This window comes from Centruroides vittatus, unplaced genomic scaffold, assembly GCF_030686945.1.
Source record: "Centruroides vittatus isolate TY-2023 unplaced genomic scaffold, ASM3068694v2 contig_1385, whole genome shotgun sequence".
Classification (NCBI taxonomy): Eukaryota; Metazoa; Arthropoda; class Arachnida; order Scorpiones; family Buthidae; genus Centruroides; species Centruroides vittatus.
The window spans coordinates 71984-82498 of NW_027120869.1; positions in this window are offsets into that span (position 1 = coordinate 71984).

Below are 10515 nucleotides of genomic sequence, written 5' to 3' on the forward strand. Positions count from 1 at the left end.
AAACCTATCTGAAAGATTCCTGCTCTAAATTCCCATCAAAAAAGAGTAATTTGTAGGAAAATAAGCAATTCTACAATAAGTGTCGCGGCCATACATGTGTCAAAATCAAAATTATACAGAGTTATCGAATCATTTATTTAATCAACAAAATAAGAAAATAAAATAAATTCGGTTTATAAATAAGAGCCACGGAAAAAAAACTTTGCCGAGGGCTAAACATCACATGACGAGGAGAGATAAATAATAGCGAGTTATAAGAAATGATGTGAAGAAATTGAGTATGGATGAGTCAGATGAATCAATAATTTATTGGCATTTATTGGATATTATAAAAAAACTAATTAATTCATTCATAACAGGATCAGGGTGTTTCAACTTTTTATAAACTCTTTCCGCCCTGTGGGCACTAAGAGAATCTCTTTAGCAAGGTATTATGGATTCTGCAAAGTCTACAATGGGGCGGCCGGGTGATGACAGATGGGAACCGACATATCTAAACAGACGACCTCCGAAAAATTTAGGGCAATTTTTTAACCTGTTAGCATTCGATTCCAGGCTCCTCAGCACAGTAGGCTGTCACCATGACCGTTCGACCATGGTGTGTTTAAATTATGGGCATTAAACTTGCACAGAGGTGTAAAGAAATTAAGTTTTCGAAACACGCACACGTGGCTGCTGGCAGCACAAGTGAATGTTTAAAACGTTTTTTGATAATTTAATCGGTTGTGACAAGAGACGTGAATGTCTGTCTGAAGATTCAAACTGCTTTATACAGAACGATAGATGCGTGTCATCTCAGTGTTTTTAATCAAACGAAACGGAAAAACCGAAACTTCGCAAAACTCAGATTGGTTTTTGTACATAATACATAGTTAATGTATTACAGCAATTCAGTACCCATTAAAGCGAGCGATATACATCGGCCAGCCGATTTAACTACGGACCAAGACCTATTGTGCAGGGTTCATTTGCAATAAGAATACGAATTAAATTTAGTTTAATGTTAATTAAAAACAAGTTAAGTTAAAATTTTTATTGAATTACAATGTCCCAAAAAAGCTACAACTTACCGTATGGAGACTTGATAAATAAAATAAATACATAAAAAATGTCAAAAATAGGAGTATGACACACACTTTAATCATCAATGTTACTGTTTCGTCTGATTTGGGATTTCTCAGAATACTAATTCCTAATGATAATTCCATGCAAGTTACATAAATAGTCAAAAAAATGGTTTGACGATTCTGAATGAAATTGCCGAATTTCAAAATATCTTTCCAGTTCTGTAAGCATTTCCAAATGCGTTTTAAAGAAAAAATGGCTCCTCGTCTGCTATATTCCTGTAAACACGAAAACTGCATTTTTATCAATTGACACAGCGTGAATAGAAAAAACATAGAAGAAAGATTCATTGAACAATTAAAAAAAACGTTTATATTTAATGAGAATAAACAGAAACTATCGTTAAAGGTCCATTTGTGTTTTCTCAACGATAAGTAAAATATACCGTTGACATACAGGAAGATCATATTACTACCCAGATTTGTAATTATCCAAATTTTTATAAGTATTTGTTCCATTTTCAAAAGTTTTGGCAACTGAGTATGCCTGAAGAAAGGATCGTTGATTAAATCTCTCAGAACAAACTCAAACGCTGTGAATTTATTTCTGGTAGCTTCAGAATTCCACATTCGTAGAAATTGCCAGTTAACTATATTAATTATAAAGTGCGTAAATCTCATACTGTCTGCATGTTGTTTAAAACATGCAAAGAAATCACAAAGAGCCAATGCAATACTTTCGTCTTCAGTGTATAAACTTACGAGATAAGTCATGGATTTAATAAAGAATAATAATTTTACTATTAACACGTAAATAAACATCAATTTACTTTTTTTCTTGTTGGAAAATGAAAAATCAGAACCAGAAATTTTCAACATTAGTAATAAAGGAGAGAAAATGACGTCTGGTAAAAGTTCCTTCTCGTCCATTTTGAGTGTCTTCTTCGACCTTTTCAACAAGAATGAGTCTTAAAATCAATGAAGTATATAAAATTTTCCAGAAATTTACTTTAATGTAATAACTTCATTATGATATTTTTATCGATAAGCTTTCAAAAATCCATTAGTTTCTATAGCAATACATATTTATCGTCGTAATTGCTCTTATGGTTCACTATCGAGGCCTATTTTGAGGAAATGTTTTAATAGAAAAATGCAGAGAATTTGGTGCGTATGAGTAGCATTTTGTACGCGTGGATTATTATTGAAGATACTTCTAATATAGTTTGAAAACTGCCTAAAACTTATAGACTGTTGAATTAATAAATTTCATGGATAATAAGTTTATGGATAATGGTTTTATGTATTTTGCATAATATATATAAGTATTATATAAGTTTTAAATCATATTATATATCTGAGATACCTGTATATAATAACAGTAAACCTGAATTTAAACTAAAAGTCAACAAGTCTAAGCCAAATTGCAGTTACCGAAGCCTCGCAAAAAATATAAACATGCGTAAAACGAAAACTTTTTTCCCAATGTTGAATAACTAGGTATCAATCGACTCAACACTTCTATCTACTAACAAACACAAAAAATACTTCTGACAATCCAATAAACTTGTGTTAAACGTCACAAATACAGGTAGACTAGCAGAGAACTTGTCATGTGCTTACTTTGCCTATCGTGAGATCCGGAAATTTCCCTGAACGTAAAAAAATTTAAAAAATTGTTCCGTTTATTAAATTAAGAATTTTTCTATTATAAACATCTTGTCTAAAAACGGTCCTAGACGAGAAAGTATGCGTCCCCGGCCATATAACTGTCAACTATCTATTGTTCTTAAGCTTTCTACAGATCATCTTGCAACCTAAGTTTATAGTTAACTTCTTAATTCGTCATATATTTTTGGTCCCGGGAACACCTATGACCGAAATCGCCATCAACCTTCGATCACGTGACCACTTTTCCCAGCCTAAAGCTATAAAAGCCACTTCTTTTCCCCCTCAGGAGAGTCTTTTATCATCTGCCGAACGAACGCCATCGCAGGTCGTCACCGCTCTGGACCTGCAGTCCTAGCGTCTCCGCGCTCAGTCGCGACTTTATAAAACTGTGCCAATTTCGGATACTGATTTCCACTTTCTGGATATCAAGGGCCTAACTCTATAAGGAAACTAATAATGAGGTATGAACTGACCCTGTAAGCTCTCTCTCGAACCCTACGCGAATTAGGGAATTTAGTCAGATTTTGTAATTGTGTCCTTTGTTTAATTCCAATAAATCTTGTTTTAATTGTTAAATGGTGTCCTCTTTGACTCGAATATCGCTTTCGCCTTATCGTCGACCCCATCTCACCTCTTATCCACTCGCCTGACCAACAGAGTCCCTACTCGCGGGACTGAATTCGAAACTTAGCCATCTTGACAAGTGAAAGGTCATCGACCTGTTACCGGAAAGGGGAGATACGACTTCCTCCTACCTCCCTCGATCTCACACCTATAAACATCTAAAGTATTTCCGAATATCTCGTTCGAAAGATAATGAGGTTAACCTAAAGGGCATTATATTTTTTGCAAGATATGCTAGTGATATACTGATTATTTATAATAGTGTAATAACGACACCTATTCAAATATTGAAATAGGCCAATGTAATTAACTCAAATATTAAATTCACCCAAGAATCCGAAAAGTATAATGAAATAAACTATTTACATATATTTAGATCAGATTATTGGAACATTTACCACCTGTAAAATTAAAAGTTATAAATTCTCGTATATTTCGTCATTGTGGTATTCATAATTGTGAAATTAATATTAATAGTGTAAAAATTGTTTATAAAGAAGAAAATAATGTAAAAAGAAAAGTTAAAGAACGTTCGGTTAATGTTACTCTTGGTGCCAAGATGGCGACTTGTCTCTGATTCCAGCAAGGAAACAGTGGGATGCACGTTCTAACCTAACCTAAAATATTTTAATAAATTACCATAATTATTAGCAACCAAATTATTATAATTATATAACCAGAGACGAGCCGCCATCTTGGCACCAAGGATAACATTAACCGAACATTTTGCCATAATTATGCGAACAATACGGTTAATTTATATTCAGGTGTGTTGACAGCTGCATACTGGGAAACTTTTGTCGGATATATAGAGGGAAATCCGTAATGGAATATTGGAGTTTTGAACTGTCTGCTGATAGCTCTACTGAAGATGCCTGTTTGACGAAATGCATTTAGGGAATTTATCGAAGTAATAAAGTGTTTTCTCTGCACATGGGTTTGCCTTTAACTTTTTTATTTTTAACTTTTATTCTAATATTTACATAATTTTTTTAGAGTTTTAAAGTTAATTGCCCCTGTAAGTCAGAACAGGAAAGAAAAATTGATTTCTCGTGTATTTTTCTGCAATACTTGAGGTAATGAGGTATTGTTGCGTGACATACTGATGTAGTGCAAGACACTTGTTGTAAAGCAGGGTTTCTCAAACGGGATTCCGGTTGTTTTTTAACCCGGGAAATTCTTCTTATTCCGGGAAATCTTGCAAATTTCTTAAAAATTAACTTTTTTCTTATTTTATGTTAAGGATGAAAAAAATCTGTATCTATTAATTTTAAACCTACTTATTAGTTTTCTAAATTTTTGCTTATTATGGCACGTTACAAATGGTCAATAATCAATACGTAGCTTATTTGTGGCAGGACTCTGAAAATCCTTCACTTGTCAGAACCTGTAATATCTGGAATAATTGCGCTTATGCTGTCTTAATTTTTAACCATGCCCGGCAGCTTCAATAACTGCATAATGCCAGGTTGTGCAAATTGGGCAAGGATACAAACGAGTACAAAGTCTGCAAGTATGAAGTCTTTTTCTTCATAATCCTGATTATTAAAGCCAAACGAATTGCCAAATTATCCGGCTATAAGCTTGATTTTTCTATTAAAGCAGCCGAGGTAGACAAATCAAGAATACTAAAGAGCAAAAGAAGTACTACAATCTCGAAAATGAATTAGATGTGTTTTTTCACCTGTAGCCTGGATAATCATCCAGGCTACAGGTGAAAAAACACATAATATCTGTCTTGTAACTGCATTAAACACGATTCCACTCACATGAACTGAATCGGAAAGGGCATTTTCGGTAGCAGGACTTTTCATATCTAAAATAAGAACCAGATTGAGTGATTGGAGTATTGACCATCATTGCTTTTAAAATTTTAATATAAACATTTACAATAATATTTTGTATTATGTATTTAAGTAACGAAAACTACCTTTTTAAGTTAGAAGTTTGATCTCTATTCATTCATAATGCTAAGTTTATTTAAATGTTATATATACTCAGAGAATTAATAAATTCAGAATTACAAGAGTAGCCATGCCCGGTAGCTTCAATAACTGTGTAACGCCATTATGTGTGTCTGTTTATGTGTGTCTGTTATGAGAAGCAAATTTGAATCTATCCATCGTATGATCGTGAGAAAAGGGTCACGTGATCGTCCGTTGTTGAGGGACTTGCAATTCTTTGCCAAGTCGTTGCGTAATGGACCGCCTTCGTTCGCAATTATGTCTCAACTTTCCCACTTGATTCTTGACAATGGGGTGACATCGGATCCGATTATCCGCGAAGAGAGTTTTTTCTATCAGCAGATGTATACAATACAAAAAATCCGTTTAGCACTCTTTTAAGCAAGTTCGCGCCCTCAAATCCGTGGGCTTACACTAGTAACAGCCAAATAACTGTGTTCCAAAACAGCAGATACTTTTTTGCAGTAATAAATAAATTAAAAGAATACATTTCAGATAGTAGTAGTGCTAACACAAGTATATATTTCATTTTAATAGAATAGACACTTTGAATGAGAATTAGATTAACTGATTATCCATTTGGCATAACTATTTGATTTTCTTAATTCCTGTTTTTAATATTTATTATAATATATAGTAACATTCCATCTAACAGTGTTCGTACCATTAAATCATTTACTCAAGATGAAAATGCAAATAATGAAGAGACCGAATCTGTCAGTCGATTTGAAACTTTAATAGCTGAATTAGGAGTGTGTGATAAGGCGCACTTTTTTCTCGAAAAATTGCCTCCAAAATTCAGGAGCGTCTTATAGTCCGTAAAATACGGTAATTTTTTATATGTGATAAAAGTTAGAAGTGACATAGCTGATAAAATCATTGGCTTTTTTCAAAATTTCTGTTTGTACAGAATGTGGAATTTTCAACAAAGTAACTAAAGAATGTCAGTTTGTAAGAGTTGGAGTCTGTTGATTTTTACACAACACCATAGCCATGTATATAACACATCTACGTGAAAGTGTGACATCTTAAAACATTTGCATTTTCATACTTATCAAACACTTATATAACTATCATATAATTTCTTAATCACAAGAACTTGAGTGATGAAGAAGCAAAACGCCTGTTAAAACAAATGCATGACATGTTAATTTATGTGTATCTATGTATAATTTGTTGATTATAAACGTAATACATAAAAAATGCTCACCTTGATTATAGATATCCGCGTAATAGGAAAACAGTAGAAGAAATTAAACGTTAATTCTGATTCTTGGCATTGGCTCAACATATTATATAACTGAAATGGAATACAACAAAGATTATCACTTATTTTACTCCTTAATAATTAATTAAAGACATTAATGAATAAAATTTGTCAACTTACCATATTAATATCTGCATTACTTTCATAATTGTCATGCAAATTATATATTTTCGAGTATATATTTAGATCCTATTCAACAAGAAACGATGATTACGAACTAATTTTAGTAAAATTATGCAATTAAAATATAATTATGAGCTTATTAATAAGATAGCTCAATTTATTATTAACCATATGCATTATAGTAATATAGCAAAGAGGTCAGATAGGACAGTTCGATGAAGGAAGGCAGTAACTTCTTACTAGAACTGCTGTGATACATTATGAGGGCAAAATTAAGCTTTCAGAGCATAGTTGTGAAATAACGCCTTGTGCCACGTAGAAATTGTCACGAGCAAACCGAATTCCTGATAAAATTACGATTTTATAAGAGAGCGAGATTAAATTCTCTTTGAAATAATAATGTTTGAAGCATGAGAATTAAGATTATGAACTATCAGATATGCTTCTAATGGTTCGTTCTTAAGTCTCGTGCTCAATTTTCATTGTAAACATGAAATTGCATAGAACCAGAGTTAAGTTCTTAGAACGAAGTACCTAACTGTTGTGTTTGTATTTTTTATAAGCTTAATTAAATTATTTATTGTACGTGATTTCAATTTTAATTTCTATTGTTAATTGTTTATTAGTGTGTCATATATTAATAAATGAATGCGGAATAAGTAATTCAGAAAGAGATAAAAATAAGGATCATCATTCCACGAAGTTTTCCTTTTTACGTCCACTGAACATTGATAGTTAGTTGTGGGTGGGCTGACACCAGTATGCGGGTTTTTTCATGTTTGTAACACTTAAATACGGTTTAGTTTTCTATATAAAATCTTTTACGGTTGACCCTCCGGCAGTTCCACACGTGTCCCGTTAACGTAAACAAATGAACTAAACCAAACTTCCTCTTCATTCTTCAGTTATAGCAGTGGCGTGCCGTGACATTTGATGACAGGGAAGCTGTGTTTCTGTAAAAGGCCGACTTCCAGGGGCAATCAGTTAATTGCGCGTCAGTGATGGTCTAGGGCAGGGGTGGCCAACAAGTCGATCGCGATCGACCGGTCGATTGCCAAGCCAATTTTGGTCGATCGCTAGCAATGTCTTGACTTAATGTATTATATTTGTAACCGAATGCAACTGTGTGCATGCAGTTATGACTCGACTCACAAGCAGTGAGTGCACTTCTACTGAAACAGTGTATAAACATAGTATGTATTTCACACTTCCCCCTTCCTACTTAGACTATGCCTATGACAACAAGTCGATCGCGACACATTTTTACGATAAAAAATAGATCTTATGTGCACAAAAGTTGGCCACCCCTGGTCTAGGGCAGTGGTTCTTAACCTTTTTATACTCGCCGCCCACCAAATATTTCATAATTTTTTGGGACCCCCATTTTTTAATAATTTATATTTGATAATTTGATAATTTATCTATAATAAATTGATTTTTTTATTATTGCCTTATTTTTTATATAATAAATGTAAATCATAATTTTATTATTTCATTATCTATTTAAATAACATTCAAACTTCACAATTAAACATGAAAACTCATTAATTTTTAACAGAAAATAAAATAAGAAACATGTCGATAAATCGATCCAATGTCGATGCTAAAACTAAACTAAAAGTAAAACGCCCACTTGTAGTAAGGATTTTGCATAACTTTTGCAAAAATATTTAAATTTTCAAAGCTTACTATTTTTCCTAATTATTTTTAAAATTCCAAGCATTAATAGTTTCTTAAAATTGCTTTGGAATAAAAGAAGTAAATACTGCGGTGTAAGTAGCATATTTACATTTATTTCTTCTGTACTAACAAAGTTGTATGTAGGAAGAAATACAAAATAAATAAATAAAAACTAAATAGGAAAACTTTATCTTTCTTATTTCACTTTTCAATACGATATTCGGATTATACATCAATTTTCTTTTTATTATATTCCGAAGGAAATTTTGCATAATTTGGCGGCCCCCGGCAAACTTCTTATGGACCCCCAGGGGCCGCGGCCCCCTGTTAAGAATCACTGGTCTAGGGTCTATTCGTATTCATTTGTTCGATAAGCCAGTAAAAACTGTAGACTTCTCTAAATGTATTTTTAATATCACAATTACATTCTGAATCGCTAGCCACGATATAAGGGCTAAAATTAAAAATAAATTATAAAAACTTACTCGGTGAAATAAAATGTGCGGTGGATATACATACCTGGTACAATGCATTGTTCGATTGTATTAATATACTTTTAAAGAAAACTATAATTAAAACATAGCTTTGTAAAGAAACGTACATAAAAATAACATAAAATATTCTTTACTTTTTAAATCTTAAAACAATCCACTTAGTCAAATATCTTGATACGAGTAGCTAATGGATGGAACTAGTGACGGTCCAGGTAGGTGTGTAGTGAGTGTGTGCGTGCCAAATCCCGAGGGTGCCGATACCGGTCAATGTCAAATGCCTCTTTTGTCGCGTCACTAGTATATCTCAAAGGACGCCACAGGGCTGTTGTAAATTTTAAACGTTTCTCACCGTAGCTGTAAAAATCTATGTTAAACTTAATAGTCATTCGTTTTCTAACTAATTCGTTTTAATACCAGGTGTACACGGAAATCAGTTTCCCACTGTACTGAGCGAGTGATTGATTCTGTTAAGCTTTTGTTGAAGTAAAATTCTGGCTCTTTCAACAGGATTTTATTTATGTCCCCATTCCCTAATCTCTTAATTATTTAGTCACTTCTTAAGTAGAAATAAGTCGAAACCAGTTACTTTGTACCTGAATATCTGTAGTCTTGGGAAAACAGTGGAAAGACAAATTTTTATGACAACGGATATATAAATCGTAAATTTAAGGAAAATAAATTCTAGAGCTTTTTTTTGTACCATTGTATGTACTGTACGTCTCATTCATTAAATTTGGTTGTAAATGATGCTGCCAAAGTAACAGTTAATTTTTAACACTGTACTAGAATTGTACACGTTTTTTCTGCATCCCCTTACAGATGGGACATACTAAATCGTAATATCACCGGTTTAACATTGAAATCCGTAAGTAATATAAGATGGGAGAGCGGAATAAACGCAGAATAAATATATCAAATATTTTAATGGAGTTTTTTTAAACTCCTGTCAACTATACAGAACTATCATAAAAACGTGCCAGTAAACTCCTATCGGTTGGGTTAGTTATAAATCTAGTCTAGGAGGGCAACCTTTTTTATAACACGGGCCAGAATAAATTTTACGTTTTTCCGCGGGCCGTAGTAGTTAATTGACGCCTTTTTGTGACTCGTAATTTTTTTAGTCTGCAAATATGAAATAAATAAATAAAAAGTTTATTACTACATTTATTTCTCTTATCGTTTTCGATAATTACAAAGAATTGGAAAATTAACTATTAATTAGTTATTTTTCCAATTTAATAATCTATTAAAGATCTCGCGGGCCGGATATAAACTTTTCGCCAGCCGTAGCTGGCCCGCAGGCCGGGGTTGCCCGCCGTTGATCTAGTCTACTCGTGATTCACGTAATCGGGCGAGGGCGGCCGAATATCTAGCAGGCAGGCGGCTAAACAGCCCACAACTGGTCCGGGATATAAAATTAGAACCTTTATGTGTGAAGCATCCACCAGCTAAACCGGGTGACGTTGGTGCTCTGTAAAGCGCATGCGCCAATGCCTATAATCTGGCTGCTTGGAAGTTGACAGGCAGGTGGCTAACAGCCCACAACCGCTCCGGGATATAAAGCTGTACTCTTTACGAGTGTGTCGCTTCTACCAGCTAAACCGGGTGAGGTTGGTGCACTGTAAACC